Below are 22,137 nucleotides of genomic sequence, written 5' to 3' on the forward strand. Positions count from 1 at the left end.
GTATTCATAGGTGAACATAGGAAAGTTATGTCCAGTTCATTCTACTCTCTTTTCCATTCGCTCTCCCTTCTCTTCCCCGCACTACCCTCTGTCCAATCCAGTGAACCCCCCTCACCCCACCACTGCCTAATGTGAGTCAGCATCTGCATATCAGAGGACATTTGGTCTTTGGATTTTGGGAATTGACGTATTTCACTTAGTATGATATCTCTGGTTCCATCCATTTACTGGCATATGTCATAATTTCATTCTTCTTTATGGCCAAGTAATATTCTGTTATGTATATGTACCACATTATTTAATCCATTCATCTGTTGAAGGGCACCTAAGGTGGTTCCATAGCTTAGCTACTGTGAATTGAGCTGCTCTAATTAGTGATGTAGCAACACATTTTTTATTGGTTCTTTTCAGTTATACATAACAGTAGGATTCATTTTGACGTAATTATAAAATCATAGAATATAATTTGTTCTCATTCAGTCTCTAGTACTTCCCTTTTCCCTCCCCTCCTCCTTCCTCATTTCTTTCCCTCTCCAGATCTCTCTGCTACTTACTTAATTTTCTAAATTAATTTCTTATGGATGTACACGATGGTGAGATTCACTGTAGTATATTTACATATGTACATAGGAAATTAGGTCACATTCATTCCACTGCCTTTCATTATCCCATTTTTCCTCCCTTCCCTTTCGTCTGCTCTACCAATCTTTCTTCTATTTTTCTGCCCCCCACACCTTACTTTGGATTGGCTTCATCATATCAGAGAAAACATTAGACTTTTAACTTTTTGAGACTGGCTTATTCAATAAAGGCATTCTTCTTTATGGCTGAGTAATACTCCATTGTGTACATAAACCACATTTTCTTTATCTATTCATTTGTCTATTCACCTAGGTTGTTTCCATAACTTAGCTATTGTGAATCAAGCTGTATCACTGTAGTATGATATGAGCAACACATTTTTGATAGGGCTGTTGTCAGCCTTCATCAATGTCATTTCACACAGACATTTATCCCTTGCTGTTTAGAGTTTGGTGTAAATGTCTTCAATAGGAATCTGATTGCACATTCTTGATTAGGGGGATAAGATAGCCTTTTTTTAGGCTGAAATTCTTAGGAAGCAAAAGAGAACACCTAATAGCTCTTGGCTCTCCAAGTTTATGTATAGGAAAATCCAAAAAGTTCCAGTCTACACACTTGAATAGATATCAGAAATGTCATGTATCTTAAATGGGATTTATAAATGAAAAAGAGTTTTTACTCTTCCCCAGTGTGATACGCTGTTAAAATAATTAACATAGGAGTTGGGGATCTCAAACTAATGGCACTGGCTTAGTTGTAAATTTGCAGGTACAATTTTCACCTTCTTTAATCATTATTTTCTTAAAAAGGGAGAATAGGCAATACTGGTTCAAGTTCCAGTTCTTACAAATCTTAATAAGTGCAACTTATAAAAAAAGTTACAGATTGTGTTTATTTTGTAACATGAGAAGATATTGAAATTTAGTCTCTATTTTTTAATTTGGCAAAACAATCCAAACAAACTATAATAAGAAAATTGTAAAAGATTTTGGTATATTTTTGAGCATGTGGATATTTGACATTTTAAGTACTGTTAACCTTTAAGCCTTCAGAAAAGAGAGGGAGGCAAGGAGGAAATTGTATGTTATAAAGAGTCACACCCTCTCTGAGGAGGGGTTTCCTTCATAGTGCTAATTATTGAAGCCTGTCCTGCAAATCATAGAACACTTCACTTTGCACATGTGACGTCATACTCTTATTGCTGCTTTAGTAACATCAGAAATCAGTTTTGGGGCTGGGGATATAGCTCAGTTGGTAGAGTGCCTGCTTCGCATGCACAAGGCCCTGGGTTCAATCCCCAGCACCACAAAAAAAGGGAAAAAAAAGGAAAGAAATCAGTTTTTAATAGCCTTGTTACATCCTTGTTACATTCACTGTTTCTGGCAAGTAATCTTGAATTTTAAAAGAATCTTATTTGATTTTCTGCTTATGAAGAAAATGTGTCACTCCTTATCCTAAACTGAGGAAGTGCTTGCTATGTTTTGTTTTTGAATCAGCTAACATGTGATAAGAAATTTAAAAGTATAGCTGTGTTAAGTTCTTGAAGTTCCTAACCATTCCAGTTTTGCCGTTATACTCTATTGGCATCTTTTAAGAATATTCTACTTTAGCCACAGCTGTGGTCTCAAATTTGTTTCAGTGGTGGTCTTTTCCTTGCAATCCAGAGATTGTTCAAAATTGGGAAATTTTAATTTGCTAGGTTTATAACTTTTATAGTACCAGAAAAACATTAGTTTCTTCCCTGTTAAGGTTCCCTATAGCTTTTGTTGAATGGTTATAATATTGATAGGTGAAAACATCATAAACTAAACTGAGGCTGAAGTACTGTTTTATTAAATAACTGGAATAGACACTTATTTTCCTCTTCTGTCTCATTTCCTTTCTGGCATATGCTCTGTATGGATTGAAGGTTTTGTCCTAGAAGAAGAGATGTCCCCAGGAATTCCCAGAGAAGGGGTAACGAGACTCAGGACAAGTGATGCCCTAAGACATACAGGACAGCGGGGAAACAAACGGCGCATGTCAGCAGAGGCACAGAGTTATTTAGGAAAGCATGGAATACACATTAGGGGGACATGGGGGCCATCTCAGGACTGAAAGACCTGTTTGGGGGTTCTTGGCTCCTCTTTTAAAGAAGATTTTGTGATCGGTGGGTAGGGGAAGGTACGTAGAGATGGCGTCAGTTTGGACATCGCAAGACAGCTTATGGTGATCTGGTTGTTCTCAGGATCCTTAAACAGATGATGTAAACAACAGGTAATGCCGGAAAATCCTAAAAATTATAGGTTCCTTAAATTATTCTGTCTCTTTAATCTATTTACTGATGGACTAATTAACAGTGTACAAGGTAGTTTTCATATGTGGGTGAATTTATGGTAGCTTAAAGATTTATAGATTTCCCCAAAATTTGGGAGTGAAGGGTATTGGGAGTGTTGGGTATTTTGGTCATAGCAACACAAAAACTAACTAAAACAGCTACTATTACTAGTTCTTTTTAATGTAGTGTTGCTCATCCCCGGTTGTTTGCCCTCATGTATCTGAGTCAGCATCGTGAATGCTGGAACTAAAAGAATCCTAAGAAAACAGTCGGGTGCAGCATCCTGCCTGCTGCCCACTGCGAGCTACGTGGCTTTATTTGTAAGTCAAAGAAGTCATCCAGGAAAGCTAAGTGAGTCCTAGTGGTGACCCAGTGAGTGGGTGTAGGAGGACATCTGGAATCCTGCTTGTTGTGCATTTCTGGGGGTAGGGAGTGCTTTTCATTGAAATACTGTGCCGTTCTAAACATGAAAATGCAGTATTAACATCGTGTTACTAAGATTCTATCTTGTTACCTTCCTTAGATGCTGTCTTATATTTGTACCTATGACTTCCCAGATCATTTGGAACCTGCATTGGACAATATTTTCTACTATTTTTTAGTATATTATCAGTTCTCTTTTGTTGTCTTTATGTTTCCCAACGTACTCTTGGCACCAGGAGCCTTTTGGACCGGCTGTCTTCCCTTCCTCTACCCACTCCCCCCACTTGCTCCTCTTTTCTTAGCACTGATGCCCTCTCTTCCAGGAAGACTTCCTGAACACCTCTGCCTAGAGGTCCTTCCATATTCTCTCCCAAGGCAGCAGAAATCACAATGTATAGAACTATCCATTTCTTTGAATGTTTCCCACAATAAACTGTAGAAGCTTCATAAAAACAAAATTTATCTTAACTAGTTACAAGTCTGCCTTCCTAGTTATGATTACATTCCTAAATACAGAGCACATTGCTTGACTTCTGGTTAAGAACTCAAATCAGTTTTCCTTGCATTCTTGCTCAGGACTTGCTAATTTTTTTCATAAAATATCTAGGGATATCTCTTTCTGTTGGGTTCTGGTAACCTTTTCCCTTGATGACATGAAAATTTTTCATGACTTTGCCAGTGTCTCTTTGAAAGTTGATTTGTCACATATATCTCCATGGTAAATGTTACCAATTTATTATCAGTGAGAAAGAGAGAGAGAGAGAGAAGAGAAAAGAAAGAAGTGAGGAGGGAGGGAGGGAGGGAGGAAGGAAGGAAGGAAGGAAACTCCTTAGCTAAAAGTCTGAGAATCTATTTCTGGTTCTCACAGAGCAACCACCTCAGTGGCCTTACCTGCCTTGACCTTCTAAACCTGTTTCCTTATCTTTAAAATGGAGATATTAATAGAACCCATTCTCAGAGACGTTGCCGAATGGTAATGTGCCTACCAAATATCAAGTGAGATAATCAATTCACTATAGTATTATCAAAAAATTAATATATTAAAGTATCCAAACAGAAAGAAATTGCTATTCTTGAAACAGAGCAGGTTTTCAAGTTTGGTTTTTTGTTTTTTTTTTCCCCCTCCTGTGAAACTCTGTCTTCACACTTTTTTGTTATTCATACTACTTTGACTGTGGCTTTCCTGGATTTGTGTAGAAGGTCTGAGAGGCCAATTTATCATTTTGTACGTGGCGTCAGTAGAATAGCTGATGACTTAACAATTGCGTCATTCTGGACAAACATCAAATGGAAGTGAGCCAGGACTGATGTGATGAAAGATATTCATTTCTTCCCTCTTCTCTGTTTCTTTCTGTAAAACTCTATTGGTGTCAAACTCATAGCACTAACATTTCAGTTCAATTCATAATAAAAATTGAGAGCATTTGCATATGTTATCTGCTGCAAATGAAATAATTCTATATTCTGCCACAATTCATTTGAAATAAGACTTTTCTTTCCCAGGGATTCTACTTTAATAACTAAAAAATAATACTTCTCTAAGAATATTTAAAAACAGGTTTATATGAATTATTCAGTGTTATTTCAATTTCAACTTTCTGGATGCAAAAAAAAAAAAAAAAAACTGGACACTTAGAAGACTTGTGTTTGAAAGGGATACCGCACTTGGATTAGTTGTAAGCCATGTATACAAATGTCCCCGAAAAGAGCAGTTTGGTGAATATATTTTTGTCATTTTTTAAATTGGCATTCCAGTTGCTAAGTGATGAATTTTGTTTTATACTCTTCTTCTCCAAATCACTGTTGTTTTAATGACTACATAAGTAGAACATCTCCTTTTGCTATAAGCCATTTATCATCAATTTAAAAAATTAGCTGGGCGTAATGATACATATCCTTATTCCCAGCTACTAGGGAGGCTGAGGCAGGAGGACTGCAAATTTTAGGCCAGCTTGGACAACTTGGCAAAACCCTATCTCAAAATTATATTTAAAAAGGGCTAGCAATGTAGCTCTGTAATAGAATTCTTACTGGCATATGCCAGGACCTGAGTTCAAACCCTGGTACCCTCTCTCCAGACACACACACAAACTACTCAAATGAGGATCTCATTAAAAAAACACCTCAGATTCTGCTTTAACAGATTCAGTCAAGTCTTTGGCAAAAGGAAATTTCCTTTAGTTTTTCTTTAACATTCCATTATCCTATTATTCATTCTTCATTTGAGATTGTGACTCGAATGTGTTAATATTTCACCCTTTTGACTAAATCAAGTTCTATAAGATATGCGTCATTTTGAAACTACAGCAGTTAACCAAACATCTGAAAGAAGAATTTTGTGTTATGTCCACAGATTGAAAAACTGATTCACGTGTATTGGCTGAACTGCCTTTTATTTATACTTAATTCATACTACTCAAAAATATTTAGCAAATGAATGAATGCATTCTTTAAAATTAGTATCATCTTTCAGTAGATAAAAACCCTCCCCCCAACAGAAGGTAGGGCCAAGGATTAAGCTCTTTGCATTTTCATATATAGTTTATAAGCAATTCATTAACTTCTGTATACACACAAAGCCTACTGGTATTATGATCGATATTTCCTTGAATTTGTAGGTTGATCTGGAGATAAGAAACAACTATATTGAGCTTTCCAATCTAGAACATTTTATATCCCTCCATTTAGTTAGATCTTTCATTTCTTTCAGCAATGTTTTCTAGTTTTTGTTTAGAGCTCTTGCACATCTTTTTTTCTTTTTTTTTAACCTGATTTAATGTGCACGTGTTTTCCTACAATTATAAATGTTTGCATATTTAAATTTTAATTTTCTAATAGTTTGTTGCAATATACAGTAACAGTTGAATTATATATCTGTATCCTTATAGGATAAAAAGAAAAATAGCCTCTAGTTTTGAAACAGAGATCAAAATAGAAGAATCCATTTTGGAAGAAATAGAAAGTATGTAGAGAGAAGGAAACTTCCTACAAACCTATCATTTATGTCCTCAGAGATTCAAAAAAACCACTTTTATCTAATAAGAACAAAGTTTGAGTTTTTTTCTCAAAAAAAAAAAAAAAGACATTCAGAGAATAAAAACTGGACTCTTGGAAAGTAAAGGGAACTATTATAAACAAAAAGCTCAAAAGGATTGAGAGAGAAAGGTAAGGGACAATGTCCCAGAAATAAGAACAAAAAGAAAAACATGGAAAATGGGAAAGGAGGGAAAAAAAAGGAATGAGGAAAAATCTGGGAGTTCAAAAAGGAGAAAATGCAGACAACAAATGGAAATACATCATCAGAATTGGAATAAGGAATATAATGTAGGAATTTATCTGCTTTTCCTGTTTGAATTTTTTATAATTTTGCTATGAAACAATGCATACATACATAAGAATAAATAAAACACATGTATGTTCAATTAATAATTTTAAAGCTAGTTCTTATATAACTACCACCCAGGGCAAGAAAGAACACTGCCAGTACCTTGTAGCCTCTAGTGTGATTTCACAAGATTACAATCATATTTTACCTCCTCTTCCCCAGAAATAACCAGTATACCAACAAATGATGATTCTTTTCTTGCTGTTCTTACTACCTATCTAATATATCCTTAATCAAAATAGCTTAGTTTGTATGTTTTTCATATGAATATAATATTTGTATGAACTTACATGTATAGAATGTATACTATTCGTCCATGTTATATGTAGTCTGTTCATTTCTTTACAGAATTATATCCTCAAATAAGATACATGGATTCTTATCTATTTCATTATTAACGATCATTTGACTAGCTTCCTATTTGGTTTACTGTGAAAATGCTCCTACCAACTTTCTCATACCTTTAACTAGATATTTACATTATTTTCTTTGTAAGTATAATGGTTTAGTGGTGAAGCTGCTAAATCATAGAATATTCCTTGTCTTTGACTTTACTGGATGATGACAAACTATCTTCCCAAGTAATTGTGCCCTTAAACTCAGATACTTTTTATTGTCAAATGTTTTATTTTGGCCAATCTTGTGGGTGTCTAAAGGAATTTCATTGTTCATTTACTGAATTTCCCTGATGACTAATGAGGCTGAATAATTTTTCATGTTTATTAGCTAATTGGAGTTCCTATTTTTTTTTTTTTTTTTTGCAAAGCCTTTGTATATGGGGTTTTTTCCATCTGTTTTTATAGTTGGTTTTATATCCTTTTAATTGAAACAAATTTGTCTGAATGTATAAATATTTTCAAGCATAAGTAGCTGGGGTACTTTTTTTAAACTTAGCCTAATTTTTTATCCTTTTGTTGGCTCACTGGTGCTTTTAAAAAGCAGATCTTTGAAACATACATTTTATGTAACATTTTAGATTTTAGCAAATGGGTTGTCACCCATAACCTGGTCTGCCATTTCTAAAAAAAAATTAAATAAACTGTACATGTTCTTAAACATACTTTCAACCCATCTTCCTGATTCTGACCCTACACCTTTACCCCCAATTTCAGAGCCTTTAGGAAATTCTGTATATTAACTTGAAATTCTGTAGACTAACTTTGCTTTTCCTCCTAGTGACTTAACAAACCCTAGAAACCCCACAGTCCTTGACCATCTGTTTTTTACCCTGTAAACCACAATTGGTATTTTCTCTCATTTTCTTTAAAGTCATAAACCTCTAAGAATAAAAACAAATGCTATTACTGACTTTATAGGGTTCTGGAGAGAGCTGAAATAAATGCATGTATAAAATACAACATATTTAGCCAGAACCATATTTGGCTAGTCATTTTATTATCAGTTTCCACAAACATCAAACAGTAGTATGGCTAAAAGAAGTACCAAGTGTGCAGTACTGAGAGGTATACACATCACACATTATACCATCAGTTTGAATCATTTTTAAAATCTGATTTAAAATTAGGGTTTTCTAGATATGTCCTCAGTGAACTAAGTATTGAAATACTTAATAATAGACGCTTTTTTTTTTTTTTTTTTTAACAAGAGACAAACATCCCAAAAGAGAAATGGGCATTTTTTTTTTTTTTACCAATTGACAGTTCACCAGATTTGTTTTCTGTTAGAAGCAAATGTGGCATTATGCACTTACTTTGCCAGCTTGCCTGGAACAGGGAGAGGAAGTAGTTTAACTGTAAATACATAAAAATCTTTAAACTGTCCCATTGGCTTTCCTTGCCTTTCTAGGAATTTATCTTAAAGAAATAACAAAATACGTTAAAAAATGTGCCTGCAGTGGTACTTGTAATAGTGAAAAAAAGAAACAGTAAAGGACTAGTGATGGGAGTAAGTTTATAGCCCTTTCTTTGTGATCATTGAAGAATCATGTAATGAAAGATTATTTATTAACATAGGAAGTTTTCTCAAAGTGTTAAGTAAGCGAATGAACAGTGCTTCACATGTAAAGAGTGGGGTACAAAGCAGTCATCTATTATTATCCCCAATATAAATACATGCAGAAATATTAAGATAAAGGCTATATATGGAAATGTTTGCTGGTTTTCTCAGACAGAAGTACAGTGGTTTTATTTTCTGATTGAAATTTTTTGGTGTTTTCTAAATCTCCTATTTATAATTTCTGTAATTTGAAAATGTATTTGACTTGATTTGGCAATTTATTTATATTATATCTACTTGTATATCTAAATACTTTGAATTCATTTAGGCTTTCTAAGTAAGTTTAAAGTAATAATCTTGGGGTAGATTATGGATCAGATATAAATAAAAGAACCAGGAAAAAGTATTTTGAGTTTTATGGATACAGTAATGAGTTTTCCTCAAAGTGAGGATCATAGTAATACAGCGTTTATTCAGTTTTTGAGTGGAAAATGGGGCAAGCTTACAGTTGGAATTGCCTTGGCATGTACCACTCTACTGAATATGAAGCTATTCGTTGATGCTAGAAGGAAGAACAGCAAATTATTTCTTATTTTAAATAGGATCCTGTAACTCACAAACGTAGTCAGCCAGTCATTTCAGCTAACCACTACAGTAGTAAGAAGGTGGGAGCCCTTCATTTTCTCTGCGTGAGTATACGTAAGTCACTGTTTCCCATCCTTTTCAGGTTGAGAGTTTATGCTGCATTTCAGAAATAACAATAATTTTTCCTTTCTATTATTTTGTGTTCTTTGGGGCACTGTGAGAAAAATTGAAATTTTAAGCTGAGATACTTCTCAGATACTGTTCAGGCCTTTAACCCGCTTTGGGGCAGGGGCATATGTCCTCCTCAAGCTGCCTACAGAAAATTTTTCTAACCACTTGCATTGTAGTTTAGAGATTTCCTTCTTTCTGTTGCTCTTTTTACTCTAATTCTTACACCTCAGATGTTAGGATCCAGGGTTTATGGATCTTACAGAAAGTGATGGATAAGTAGAAAAGAAAACAAAGTAGACACTCAAACTGTCATAAAATAATCAGTATAGCTCATGCCCACGCCTTGAGTAACCTTCCATATTCCATATTGTGATGTTTTAATGTTCAGAACACTTATCAGCTCTCAGTGTTAAAGATACTGTGGAGAATCACTTACCAACAGTGAAACAGTTTAGGCTTGCCAATGGTTTATGCTACAAATTAATAACTTGTCCTTAAAATATCAAATTTTGCGATTCATGTTTGGCAAGTGATAGTAGAACTATGGGTGAAAATTTTGTCAGTCTTGTTTTATTGTTTTCTTCCCTTCCCACAACTCTGTAATTCTTAATTGTATTTAACTATTTGAGTTGTGAAGCTTTTTGAGGTGATGTTTTTGTTGAAAGTAATAAGTTAAAAAATTACTTTGGCAATATTTAATTCTTAAATTGAGGACTGTATTTTCAGATATTCCATTTCGTAGACTTTGGAGCTGTTGGGAGTGTCCGCTCAGCAGTGTGGTGTTCAGCGGGTTGTTTCCTGCATGCACAACTAATGGCTTACATAAGAAAGTTTGAAAAAACTTTCTAATGGCTAGCCTTCAGTCTTACTCTTTTTTAGGAAGGGACTTGGTTTAGTTAGAAATAATTATTTTTCTTTTATCCTTTAAGGAAGATAAAAATTTTGACAGAACTTTTAAGACAAGTTTGTTTTAGAGAAAAATCTATCTATTTTCATTATTTTAGGAAGAAGATTAACCTTTTCTTTGATATGTGGTCTCATTATCTGGTCATAAAATATTTATCAGTTTCAAAGCTTCCAGATTGTATGTTTCCAATCCTGTACTAATCGCTATTTATTCTTTCTCCAAAAAATGCTGCTTGTGCCGTTGTAACTTTTACACTGTGAAGAATATCTATAAAACAAAAATCATATAATCACTTGCTTTAAAGTTTCTCTTCCATTCCCATATGATTTCTAAAATGTTAGCAGATAACCATTTTGGAAGAAACACAAGTTACTTTTCTAGTGAATAGTCCAAAATGAACTACAGCAATTTGTATTTATTTGGATTCAGAAAAACAAAACTTATTTTCTGTTGCTAAATTTGCACTAGTGAAACTACATGGTAGTTTATATTGCTTATTACAGTTATTATAAATTAGTTATTGAGAAAATTTGTATGTGGACAAATATGTAAATCAGAGTGCATGTGTCTAATGTATAATGTCTCAGTGCATTGTTTTTTCAGTCCATTTTGACTGCTGTCTGATTTACCAAGATTTTACCAGATTGCAGGAAAATACTGAATTGAAGAACAGATACATTTTTTTTTAATGTAGGGTAACTGAATAATAAGTATTGTTGAAAAATGCTAATTTGTTACCCATGATCGTATTATTGTGTATCATTTGACCTTAGTTTCTGTAAGATAAAGGACTTCTAATATCCTGTAATTGTTATCATTATAATATTATTATAATTTAACCCACCATACAGTTAGAAAGCCAAAAGTTTCTTATTGATGTGTACTAGAAATAGAACAATAGACTTGGAATCTTGAATTCAAATTAAGAATTTGCCTCTTAATGATGTATTTATATTGGGTCCTGGGACTAGTTTTGTAATTTCTGAGTCTTAGTTTCTGCATCTGTCAAATGGGACTGGTGGTGTCAAATGGTAAGGGGATTACAGAACACGTCTGCCAAGTACCTAACACAAAATTCCAAATAAATGGTATAAATGATTATATAGTCAAGTTGAATGTAAAAATTATGGTACTTAGTGCCCTTTAAATTGAATAACTAGAAATGTTTTGGCTTTATCAATCCACTCAACATTACTTGGTATGTTAATTTACATCAGTAAATTTTTTTTTGTTAGTTAATTCTCTTTAGTATTTTTTTCAATTTTGGGGATCAAACCATGCTAGGCAAGTGTTTTACCACTGAGCTATACCCCCAGGCCTCTTTAGTATCCTTTAATCTTACTCTTTTATGACATTGAATTTTTTTTTTATTCATTCTTTTATTTTTTCCCTTCCCCCCCACCCCTCTTTTCCCTCTATACAGTCCTTCCTTCCTCCATTCTTGCCCCCCTCCGTAACCTCCCTAACCCTAACCATAACACTAACCCCTCCTACCCCCCATTCTGTGTCGTCATCCACTTATCAGCGAGATCATTCATCCTTTGGTTTTTTGAGATTGACTTATCTTACTTAGCATGATATTCTCCAATTTCATCCATTTGCCTGCAAATGCCATAATTTTATCATTCTTTATGGCTGAGTAATATTCCATTGTATATATATATACCACAGTTTCTTTATCCATTCATCAATTGAAGGACATCTAGGTTGGTTCCACAATCTGGCTATTGTGAATTGAACAGCTATGAACATTGTACATCAATAAATTTTAATTGATATAAATCTTCCATCTACAGAACTAGTAACGAAGCTAGATACCTCCATTCTACTTAAGGCCTTAACTGTTAAGCAATTTCCAAAATAGTACAGAAATACTACTTATATTATATATGCTCAACTACAGGTACTTAAGTAATAGTACATAAGAAGTAAATGCATTCTCCAAAATTCTAGGAACTAATAACATCGGTCAAGCATATAATATACTTCAAAGCTCCTCTAAGAGCAGAAATGGTGTTATGAATATACAGTAGATCCCTATTTCTACTTTAATACTTTTGGTATGTGGTCTCTATGTTAATTTAGTATTTTAATAACTTTTAAATAATTTTAAATAATTTTAAGTGCAAATATATTAAGCTAGAATTTAAGTCAACATAATAAGGATCTAAAAATGGAAATAGTCTTAGATACTTTTGTATCTATTAATTATTGGTAATTTCTGTTCATGGTGATATGAAGAAAAAGGAAAAGTAGAAATTAGTTTTGATAAGTTATTAAACTTAAGACCCTATGTGATTACTGTTATGATCTTTTAAAAACTTCATCAATCTTTTAATGGCTACTGACCTGCAGGTTCTTTCCAGGGAGCAGTCAAGAAGGTGAGATATGTGATTTTTGGAATCAGGCAGAGCTGAATTCAGGTCTAGGAGGCCTCTTAGGGTGGGACTTCAGGCCAACAACGTCTTAATTCCTGTATTCTCATCTTTAAAACAAATTTAGTAATGTAAAGTACCTTGCCACAGATGTTGACATATAGAGTTAAAAGTTAGTAGATTCCAATATGGTAACTGCTGAGATAGGACATTTTGTTTTACCTACTGAAAACCTTTTCAGTCTTAAATTTTTCATCTAATTGGCTATTTTACAGGTGCCAACTAAGTAACTTTTATAGCATTCTAAAGACTACTTTCTTCAATCTAATAGTGACCCATTGCTAATGTTTTCACTGTTTATTAAATATTTTAAATTATTTCCTTAAATGGTTTCAGTGAACATTTAGGAGACTTTTTCCTCTTTCTATACTAATGTAAATATGAATATAGATAGACAACTCTTCTTTGTTTCCTTTTGTTCTTACAAACATCTTTGTGGAATTTAGGAACTGGAGTAATTGTGGGATGTGAGATACACATGAGTTTGTGGAACATTTAAAAATTTAGTCAAATGCAGACTATTTCACAACTTTAAGGCCACTAATTGTTTTTACTTATTTCATTTGCTCTGACAACCCTTACTTGGGCAAAACTTTTGCAAATTATTATTGAAAGTAGGTACCGGCAACTTGTTACTTTTGTTTTGTCACTGAGACATCAGCCTTCAGCCTACCAAGTAGAAGACATTGTTTCTCAACTTGAAGACCTGGATATACCTGAGTTTCTCAGTTCTACACTTTATCAAAACAGAGGAAGTAGAAAAATAGTTAAGAATGTTTATTTTGGCATGAGAAAGACCTAAGTTTGAATCCTGAGTTTACTAATTTCATCTCCTTAGGCCAATTTCTCTAAATTTGTTTCCTCATCTGTAAATGTTGAAAATAGTGCCCACCTCAGAGGACTACAGAGAGGATGAATGGGATAATCATATAAAAAATGAGCTTGCATAGAAGTACCTAGTAGTGGCAAGGTAACCCTATACTCTGGATATGATCTTTTATTTGTTTCTTTTTTTTGGGGGGGTGATATAATTTTATAAACATCTAGCCCATTAGCTGCTTCACATTTTTTGATGAAGATATCAAGTATCAATATTCTAGATAAAATAAACATAACATACTGAACCCCATAGAAGTTGTTGGTGATATGAAGAGGCTCGAAAAATGGGTCCTATCTAAAAGGAGTTACTGGTAGAAACAGAATACTTCATACATCATAAGGTCACAGAAGATCACTTGTGTAAATAGTGCTATATGGCAATAATTAAGGGAATCGAGAAGCTATTGTGAATCAAATACCATGGTAGACATTTCAAGCTAGGGGAACACATTTAGCAAAAACTCCCAGGAGATACATAACACATAGTATGCACTTTGTAAATGTTTGTAGTATACAGGATCCCTGAAATGATAAACCACATGGTTTTTAGGAAAACATACAAATGGAGAAAGAGGAACCAAATTGTGAACAACATTGTACTATGTACCATGAAGAAGCCCCGGAGATTTTTAATCATGATGGGAAAAGCATTTAGCAACATGGGCTGGAATAGAAAGAGAACAAACTGAGGCTAGCAAGATTTCTTAGTATAAATGATTGCAGTGGGTAATGCAAGGAGCAAGGGAGGCATGCCTTAAGAGGTGGCAGTCAGAGTGGACAGGAAGGAAACGTATGTGACATAGTGTTGTAGGAGTGACGTAGAATGTGGGAGTGTTGGAATTGGCAAAATCTCTGCATTTTTATGCCTGGGTTACTAAGCATAGGAAATGAAATTCAGATCTTTCTTCAAGATTAAAAACAAGTTACTGCCATACTTTGGATAGAAATGAATGGCATTTCAGGGATATGTGATATATATAGATGTAAGAAGGCAATAAGTATTGTCTCCAACATGTTTTTGCCTTCTTTGAGGGTGTCACATTCCTAGTTCTTTATGTGCCAAACCATTTATTATCCTTGTATATTCCTAAAAGTGAAAAAGGACGAGATGGAAACATAAGCAGGTCTTCATTCTAGAAATAACCCTGTAAACCCTTGAAAAAGTTTTTCCCTCATTGTTCTTCCCATTCTTGGTCTTAGTGTATTATTTGCAACTCCAGTGCTCCTCCTTAAACTTCATGTTTCCTAGTGCAGGTTGAGTAAACAGAACTGAGAACACACAACCTCAGAAGAGAGTGTTTGAGGTCTTGAGATTTATAATATTTCCTCCCTCTTTGACACTCAATTAGAAGAGTGAAGGATTGACACAGTTGTTAGGAACTAAGTTACCTAGTATAATGATCAAACTAAGGAACTATTCTTCCAATGATAAAGAAATGTATCACTTCTTCTGTGAAACAGATAAGACTCTAGGAAGCACTGATAAGGTGACCATATTCCCTTCTATAAGTAGATAGAACAAAGAAACCCTTCACAGTGCATCCTTCCCCACTTTCCACCCCTAAACCCAACTTTAAATATATGGCCAGCTCATTTGGAATTTACTGAAACTAAGTCCAGAGATAAGTGGCAAACCACTGGTGTTTCAAAGGTCTGAAAAAAAAATGCATCTCCCCTTGCACTTATCCTTTTCTGAAAATTCTCTTGGTCTATTACTGAACAGGCTTTGTTGCTGTAACTCTCTCCCTAAGATGAGTGAGGATAAATAATGGGTAGTTTGGAGAACTGTCTTAATCTGTACCTAAAGTTGAAACCTCTCTCAGTAAAATGCAAAGCAAAGAGAATAATCAGTCTTTTCTTTAGTTTGCTGAATTAAGATAAAATGCATTCCGCTAAAATCATATAATAGAAATATTGTGAAAGTCTTCCCCTATTTTTGTATTTGATTTGAAAACTGTTTCACAGCTTATTATCAAACAAATCAGTAATCCTTTAGCTAAAGCAAAGATAAATGGGCAGTCAGAAAATACAGTCACCTAGTGTGTGCAGTTGAGTATTTACATTTTTCCTAATGAACAAAGATAAGAAAAGTGCAGGTGACTTTAATGTGTAAAAGCCACCTTTAATGCTAGCCCTACAGGGAAAAATAAAATTACTGATTCAAGCTAATCCTATCATTGATAACTAGTCCTGAGTAGTTCCTGGCCTCAGCTCTGTTTTGAATCTCTCTTTGTCTTTTTGGACTTGTCTTGAATCAAAGAGTATTTAGGACAGCTTCAATAGAGCAGTTGTTCTATTTTTAAAGAGTTTAGAAGGTTCACAAATGTTTTGGGCCCCCTTTTCTTATGGCAAAGGTTTTTTGATCTCGGCATACTGACATTTGGAATGGATGATTCTTTGTTGTGGGGGCTGTCCTGTTCACTGTAGGGTGTTCAGCAGCACCCCTGGCTTTTTATCACTAGAAGTCAGTAGTAGCATTTCCCCAGTTGTCACAACCAAAAATACCTCCAGATATGGCTAGATATCCCCCAGGGAGCAAAACTGCTCCCTGTTGAGCCTTACGGTATTTGGCTGAAAACTGACAAACCAGGAAGAATACACCTATTCCGTTTGTAGTTGTTAAAAATTAATCTCGTTATAGCAGCTGTGTTTCTAAGATTTTTCACATGTTAGTTAATGCTTGCTTTCTAAAGTGATATCTTTTTTTTTTAAATTGGACTGTTTGCAGTACATCGAAAAGTCATTGATTAAACTTCCTTAAATTGAAGGCTAAGCCAGCCACATCATTTAAATCTATAAAAGTTTAGCATCTGTCCCCTTATCTGTGAAGAAAAGCCTCAAATTTAGTAAGCAGTGCTGTATCCTTTTGCTGGGTACATTAACATCTCCATTTAGAAATAGGGCAGTTGAGAATTTAGAGACATTATAATGTCACCAAGCTACTACACTGCAGTTAGGTTATGAATTCTAGCATGTCTGTCTGATTTAGAGCCCTCATTCAAGATTCTCCATAACAGCAATTCTCACAGGGAGATCTGTGGGCCCCAAGAGTCTCCAACACCCTTTCAGACTATTTTTGTGATAATATATTGTTTATTTGCCCTTTCACAGATTTGATATTTGCACCGATGGCACAAAAACAAAGAGAAGTTAAAGCTTCTCTTGTTCTAGTACTCATTGTATCTACTGGCATAAACTCGTAGTTAAAACAAAATATAAATTCCACTTCATTCCATGAAGAAGCAAAAAGTTGTTAATTCTATTAAATCTCAACCTATGCATACACATATCTTTTTAATATTTCTGTGACAAAATGGAAAGATTCATAAAACATTAATGTTGCATCTAGCATTTGATGGTTGTCTCAAAAAAAAAATAATGTAAGATTATTTAAGTTGGACAGACCACTTTTTGTCATTGAATATTATGAGAGATAAATTATGGTTTTAGCCTGGGGTATTTGGCAGATGTTTTCTTAAAAATGACTAAAACAAACTTTAGGGAAAACAATGGATATTGGTTGCCAGTTGATTGAATACATGTTTCAAATAAAAATTAGAATTTTGGAAGATTTAAGACTTATCTGCCCTTGTGAACTTGATAATTATGACTTTATCAGTGGTGTGAATATTTGAAAAATCTGCAAAACTAAGTAACTGTTTTCCAAATTACTAATGCCTGATACATGTTGAGCATCCCTAATCCAAAAAATCTGAAATTTGAATGCTCCAAAATTCAAAGTTTTTTAAGCATTAAAAAAAAAAAAAAAAAAAAAAATCTTGCAGATTTTTTAATTAGGGATGCTCACCCAGTAAAATCTGTGCAAAATTCCAAAATCCAAAAGGTCTAATTTTGAAATACTGTTGGTCACAAGCACTTTGGATAATGCAATAGTTACATTACCCAAAAAAAAAAAAAAAAAAAAAAAAAAAAAAAAATCCTTGAGATGGCTTCAGATTCCACATTTAAATAATAACCTTTAAACCTAAATTGCTGAATTTTGGTGTAGTATCAAAAAAGAATATCTGTAATTACCTGAATTTGAATTTCTGGTTGACCATCCACTCTTCCTGGACTCACAGGGAAGGTTTATATCACTTCTCTTCCCTTGAGATCCTCTAGCATAGAAGGAAGGGATTGGGGAGGAAAAAAGAAACTCCCTAGGGTTATTAGTGTAGAGACCTACTGTTTGACAATCACCAAGTATATACCAGTGCTTTCTATGACTAATATTGCATAATCCACACACCCCTGCCCTCAGATGGTACTAATAAGGGTACAGACTCCAAGAGGCTTAATCAGCTAGCCCCTGTCACACAGCTAGTAGAGCACTGAAACTGGGATTTGAACCCAGTTTTGTCTATAAGGCTGATTGCCTTCCTAGTAGTTCTATGACACAGCTGAAAAATAACTCTGTTGTTCCTTCCTAGATCAAAGATTCAAGGTTCACTGTCATTTTAATAATGCATTTTCATGTATCATATGACTTCTGTATCTTCACAGTGCCTGGCATTCAAGCACCAGGAACTGTCTGCTAAATGAATGGATATAATTTATGTGCATATTTGACATGCTGCTTAAGGTATATGATTAACTTTCATAATCTATCCATGACTGTTTCACCCATGATCCACTTTTCATCACTTACTTTTCTTGCAAAAGAAAAAAATCAACAGGAAAAGAACAGATATGTATTTTCTCTCTCTCTTAATTTTAACATCAATTCAGTAACCTCTCACATGATTCAGCGTACAGCACATTTGCCTTTCTGACTGAGAATCAACAGATATTTTTTTCCTATGATTTTTCACTTAAAAGAAAGCACACTGGGTATAATCAGTTCAAAATGGAACCTCTCAGCATCTTCAGAATGTGTGGAAGAGCTGTAAGCACACACTGAGCGATCAATAACTATTACAGATGATGATGCCCGTAAGACCAGGACATTTTAGCTTTCCCATTCGAAAGGGATGAAATATTCACTGTTACTATGGTACCTATAATTTCTTTCTTCTGTGGCATCTTATTAAAAGACAGCAATTCCATATGATTTTCCCTGGGGTTCTAGCCATTTTGTTGTACCCTATCCCTTTTAGCACTATCATAGCAAATAACATTTGCAGCTAAATATTATTTTGTATTCATCCATTTCTTCAAATGGTGTTCCGTATAGACCATCATAGTCCTCATATTTGTGTGACAAAAACTAATATTTTCCATTGATGTCTGTGATACCGTTGGCAGCTGTCCATGTACTCAATTCTTATCTGATTTAACTTAGAATGACTGCCTGAAGAAGCTAAAAGCCTGAATCTGGTTCCAGATTATTAGCTCCTATCCTTTCAGTCCACTTGTTAATTAGTTTTAATTTTCCCTTCTGACATCTGTTACTCAGTTGAGGGATCTAACCATGTTTTGCATATGTTCTGATTTATGTGATAATTATTTGGGGAATGCTCTTCTAGGTTTTAGACTTTGTAATACTTACCTTTCACTTATATAGTGCTTTTATTCACAAAATCATTGTGCTGAAAGAGAAAAGAATAACATGTATTAATTGCCTGCTAGATGTAGAAACTATGTACCTGACTTTCTCTGGGTTGTTTTACAATACACAGGTGATGTCTTTCCCAGTTTACTGATGAGAAAACTGAGGCTCAAAGTAGTAGATACCTACCCAAGATCACACAAACCATGCTGAAGTATAACTGGGCTCCAAAACATGTCAGTTTAATCACAAATGAACCACACCTGCCACTGCCTGCATGAGATGGTGACATTCTGTTCACAGGGTCATTGAGAGGACAAATGAGATTATATTCATGGAAGTGTTCTAAAACTATGAAGTACTACCAAATACTATTTAAAATTTAAATGTATACATATATACGTACAAATGTGCATACTACATATAAACTTGGTGGAGAAAACATTACAGAATTAACCTTTCATATCTTTAAATCTTTAAACAATGAACTTATTTTCCATAAGCTAAATATACAAGCGAATGGTTGGTTCCTAAAAATAGATGTCAGGTGACAGAAATTGACTAAGCAGTCTTACGAAGAGCATCTTCAGAAGAGAAGCCAGGGAAGTTTTTGCTTCCCCAACACATTGTGGCTCTAGTTCACTTGCTCCAGGACCTTTCTGATTCTCTATAAAACTCTGGCCCAAAGCAACTCTATTAGTCACAAGTTTCCATTAATCTGGGTAGCTTGTGCCAGGCCTACAGCAGGATCACTTCAGGTTATTCTCTTCCTTCACAAACTTACTTTTTTAAAAAGTTGGTTCTTTTTAGTTGTATATGACAGTAGAATCCATTTTGACATAAAAAAGCATGGAATGTATCTTGTTCTAATTCAGTCTGCAGTACCGCCCCTTCCCCTCCCTTTGCCCTCCCTTTGCCCTGTCCCCTGCTCCCTTCCCTCTACTATAACTATGGGTAAATGGGAGGAAGATTAGTATTTTTTAAATTAATTTCTTGTGGATGTACATGATGGTGAGATTCACTGTGGTGTATTCATATATGTACATAGGAATGTTATGTCAAATTCATTTCATTATCTTTCCTTATCCCTTCCCTCCCTCCTTCCCTTTGTTCCCTTTGTCTATTTCACTATCTTTTCTTTTTATTTTTATCCACCTCCTTTATTGTGGCTTAGCTTCAACAAGTATCAGAGAAAACAATCGACCTATGGCTTTGGGGGACTGGCTTATTCCACTTAGCATAATAGTCTCCTCTCCAGATCCATCCATTTACCTGAAAATGTCATAAAGTCACTCTTCTTTTTGACTAAGTAATACTCTATTGTGTACATATACCACATTTTCTTTATCCAATCATCTGTAGAAGGGAACCTAGGTAGGTTGCATAGCTCAGCTATTGTGAATTATACAGCTATAAACATTAATGTTGCTGCATCACTGTAGCATACTGATTTTAAATTCTTTGAATATATACCAAGTAGTGGGATAACTGGGTCAAATGGTGGTTTCATTCCTAGTTTTTTGAGGAATCTACATAGTGCTTTCCTGAGTGGCTGCACCAAATTGTAGAACCACCAACAATATATGAATGTATCCTTTTCCCTTCAATATGTCATCAGTTCTCCCAGATCTAGCAAGGAATCAATCCCTCATGATAAGGAAGCATGCAGAAGTTCTTCTTGTTTAGAGAACAGGTGAAACCCTAGGGCCTCTAGGGTTCCCAGAATTGGCGTGGTGGGCATGCTGTCCAACTGAATAAGCCTCTTAGATACGCAAACAGTTGACAAGAAAATTCTGAGTTTAATGACTCACTCACTCAACACAGCATCTTAACATAGATGATCACTTTATAATTATTACCTTTTAATTTTTATTCCTAAGCAGAACAAAAATATGTTACCTGGTAAGTATAATTTTTAACTAGATAGATAGCTAAAACAATTCCTTAAGTTACTATACTCTCTAAATTAGTTTAAGCATACCGGTAATTGCAATTTAGTTTTGTTATTGACTGGAATAAACAGAAGCATGAATTATTAAAGACTGAAAAAGTGACAACTCCTACGCAATCTAAGCTTATGGTCTCTTTTAGAGACTAGGCATATAAGTAAAGTTCAAAAACAGCTAGAGGTATATTTGTGAAATTTCTTGTGATAACACACTTTAATGTATACAGTTCCAAAATCAGTGGGTTGCTACCATTTTTATCTAATTTTTTTGAAAATTTGCTTGAGAATGCATAACCAAATAAAGATTGGGCAGTCTCTAATTATAAGCAGAAGTCTAGAAATTATTTTTAGTTACATAAGTCAACATGTGAGATGAAAATTGCTTAGAAAGATAAAATATTGGAAACCATGATACATTTAATATGAAATGCAATAGTTAATTTTTCCTCCAGCATTAAAAGGATCAGTTGTGTTGCTTTAGAAAATACATGTTTATAAACAAATGTGGCAAAATGTTGAATATTTGGGGAATACAGGCAAAAAGTATATACCCATTGTACTTCTTTCAATTTCTTTGAGAGTTTCAAATTTTTGAAGAAAAATTATATTTTAAAAACTAGTACACACTAGGCTTGCATTCAGTGTGGTAAGGAGTTTGCAAAATGAAAAATAAAGCCTGATAAGAAAAGCAAATTCACATTTTTCATCTTTTTCTTATGGGTATTTTCATTAAGTGGAAAGGGCAGAATAGTCCTCTGTGTTGAAAGTCTAGTGCTTTTTCTGGTAATACTGGAAGCCAGTAGGAAAGTTATAAAAGTGATAATTTCAGATCAGTCTTTTCTCTGACTTTTCTAGTCATAAGAAACCTTTCAGCTAGGATGACACTGGAAATAACAGATATAGGACCAAACCCTAAGATGGTAAAAAAAATTTTTGCTCTAATACAAGAGTTGAGTAGAAATGTTAGAGACTATTTAATTTAGAAAAGATTTGTAGAAGATCTCAAAATTAAGAAATAAAGGATTAATGCCCTAAATAAAAGGGTAGTAGAAGGCTTGTTT

General features: G+C 34.3%; 1 protein-coding gene across 6 annotated transcripts in view; it reads left to right on the plus strand.

The window, feature by feature from the left end:
* Positions 1 to 22,137, plus strand: part of NR3C1 (nuclear receptor subfamily 3 group C member 1) — a 97,893-nt gene that overhangs the window by 49,129 nt on the left and 26,627 nt on the right. The window lies entirely within an intron of this gene.

Source organism: Sciurus vulgaris (assembly GCF_902686455.1).
Source record: "Sciurus vulgaris genome assembly, chromosome: 6".
Lineage (NCBI taxonomy): Eukaryota > Metazoa > Chordata > Mammalia > Rodentia > Sciuridae > Sciurus > Sciurus vulgaris.